This window comes from Giraffa tippelskirchi, chromosome 4, assembly GCF_054371585.1.
Source record: "Giraffa tippelskirchi isolate mGirTip1 chromosome 4, T2T-mGirTip1v1.2.pri, whole genome shotgun sequence".
Classification (NCBI taxonomy): Eukaryota; Metazoa; Chordata; class Mammalia; order Artiodactyla; family Giraffidae; genus Giraffa; species Giraffa tippelskirchi.
The window spans coordinates 120513972-120517015 of record NC_137278.1 but is presented as its reverse complement, the minus strand read 5'-3'; the positions used below and the strand labels follow the sequence as shown (position 1 = coordinate 120517015).

Sequence of the window (3044 nt, the reverse complement as noted above, 5' to 3'; positions counted from 1 at the left end):
CATTAAACATCAAGGGAAGCAGAAATAGCACAGAGAAAAAGGAAAAGAAATTAAGAATGACTTTAAAGAAAGCAAAGGAAACATGATTTTCATTTGACCTACATTTAGAAAGGGAAGTTCTATAGCACAGAAATAATGAGGAGATGTTGGACACACCGAATATCTAATATTTAAATTCAACTTTTGCTAGACATTAGGAAAATGATTAGATTTTTAAACCTCTAATTTGTTGACACTATTTAAAGATCAGTAATGTCTCTTGCAAAAGCAAATGTTAAAGATTTGGTTATTCAAAAAGGGAAATTTGTCTTAAATTGTTGCTTATGATCAGTTTTGACAGAGAACAAGTCTTTTAACTGTCACAGTCTGAGGATTCATTATTTCCTATTTATCTAACATTACAGATGTCAGTATTGCATCAAATGTAGACAGCTTGGTGCCCGCCCTAAGGGTAGAGAAAATTTCAAAATGGGAAGAGTACACAGCCTTAATAAGTACATTATATTTAGCTTTTGACTTTGGCTGTATTTGGCAGCTCCACCATACAAATGATTTTTCTCTGTAGTATCTACCAAAATACTGCATAAAGGTTAGTAGCATTACTTTCAAAAGAAATTAAACAGGCTGTGCTGATAAAGCTGCTTTCATTGTTCTCCATTTACCTAAGAAGCTTATAACCTTTTTTGGAAGAAACCAGGGAATGAAATATAAACATTTTCCTTAAGCAAAGCACATTCTTTTCAGAGCAGCACTGGTTATATTGGAATTCAACTTATCTAGATACTAGTTTGAGGTGCTTAGATCATGGTGAGAGGGGCAGTGCAGATATGTTTTAAATATTTCTTTTTTGTGATAAGATTAGAGAGCCAAAAATGGTAAACCATTGGCAGAAGTCTTGGTTTGAAACCAAAACACGCCCAACATAGTGAATGAGCCTCTAAGTTCTATGATCAGAATTATAGAAAAACTGATTGTTCCATAAACATAATCAGGAGAAATGTGTGTCTATGTGTGTCTATGTGTGTGTGTATTTGTGTTTGGGGGCAGGTGGAACAGGAGGAAAGGACATGAGAACTAAGCAGAACATGGGGTTCTGTACAAAGACAAATCCTGGACAGGAGAAGGCAACCGCATTGAAGAAAATATCAGGAACAAGATGGTCATCTCCCACCCCCCAAATAGGTCTTCACGCAATTGCTCAAGAACTAGGAAAATACAATTTTTGTAATGTGTGCATCTCACAATGAGTTTCTCAGTTAGTTTTGACAAAAACAATGCTATTTAGCAACCTCTTGCAAGGTTTGTATTTTATATATTTAAATACAGTCTTTTCTTATATTTCAGAAAATATATTACTGTCTATAAACTTTTGAGTATACAACAGCTAAGTGTGAAGCTCAGAAAGCAAATTATTTTTGTAGTTAAGTAGTGCTGTCTCCTAATATTTCATCAATTTTTTTTGTGTGAAAGGTTACTAATATCTTTCCTTAGCATATAACTTTTTATCTGCTAGTCTTGTATTCCTAACTAGATTGCAAATCCTTTTTTTAAAAAATATTTATTTATTTGGCTGTGCCAGATCTTAGTTGTAGCACACGGGATCTTCGATCTTCACTGTGGCACATGGGATCTTTAGTTGTGGCATGGGGGATCTAGTTCCCTGAACAGGGATTGAACCTGGGCCCCCTGCATTGGGAGTGCAGAGTCTTAGCCACTGGACCACCAGGGAAGTCCCTAAATTGCAAATTCTTGTGTCTGATTTTCCTTGTGTCTTCCATAGGACTAACTCAGTGTCTTTTGTGTAGACAAAAATTCGTTTTCATTTTATTTCATTAGAAACAATATCAGGATGGAAATCAGAAATAAAAGCTTCATTTTAAAATTAATATAGACCATCTAAAGAGAAAATGAGAAATAATACTAGAAATAGATGGAAAAATAGCACTCAAACATTTACTCTTTCAAAAACATTAGCATATTCATGTGCCAAATACTGTTTTAGGCTTTTGGGACATGTTGGTGCACAAAACAGACAAAAATACATGCCCTGGATTAATAATATAAATGTTATGGGGAGAAACAAGATAAGGGGAGTGCCAGGGGCAGAAATGTGGGGGGAATGGGGTGGATTTTTAATATGGTGTCAAGGAAGCCCTCACTCAGAAAGTGATATCTGAACAAGACCCAGTGGAAACAGAGAATGAGCCAGGGGTGTATTGGGAAGAAGAATACTCCAAGCAGGGAGAACAAAGTCAAAAGGCCTTGAGGGTGAAATAGGTTATGTGTGCTCAGAAAGCAGTGAGGCAGCCTGTCTGGGCCAAACATTGTGAGAGACCAGAGTGAGTATTGCAGGAGATGAACTCAGAGAGATAGTAAGCTTGAGGAAAGGTACAGATTATGTAAGGCCTCACAGGACTTCTTACTTACATAAGGACTTTTTCTATTTGGGGGAGGGGAGTGGACAGTGTGATATAAATTCAGAAGATGCTAACAAGAGAAGTGCCATGATCTGACTTACACTCTAATTTTCACTTTAGGGTCATTCTGTTTCCTTTATTGAAACTGTGCTATACCAGTGAGAGTTTGCTCTAGATGCAGGGAGCTCAAACCTGGTGCTCTGTGACAACATAGAAGGGTGGAATGGGGTGGGAGGTGGGAGGGAGGTTCAAGAGGGAAGGGATATATGTATACCTATGGCTGATTCATGTTGGTGTATGGCAGAGATCAACACAATATTGTAAAGCAATTATCCTACAATTAAAAGTAAATACTTTTTTTTTTTTAAAGGAAACTATGCTATAAAAGTGTAAGGGAAAACAGTCGGGAGAAATGTCAACAATCTTGCAAAGAAATGTGGATGGTTTGGCCCAGAATAATAGGAGCAACTGTAATGAGAAGTGATAGGATTATGATTATATATTGAAGTTAAGGTCAATGAGATTTGATGATGTAAAGTATGAAAATAAGACAGAAATCATGGATGACTAAAGGTGTTAAGAAATATTATCTAAAACTTGGAAGTAAGACAAAGGGATGATTGTACA

At 36.3% G+C, this 3044-nt stretch overlaps 1 non-coding gene across 1 annotated transcript; it reads right to left on the bottom strand.

Annotated features, from left to right (window-relative positions):
• Positions 1 to 1656: 1656 nt before the first annotated feature.
• On the bottom strand, positions 1657 to 1729 carry TRNAG-CCC (transfer RNA glycine (anticodon CCC)). Its single transcript has one exon. It is a non-coding gene; the product is annotated as a tRNA-Gly (tRNA).
• Positions 1730 to 3044: the final 1315 nt, after the last annotated feature.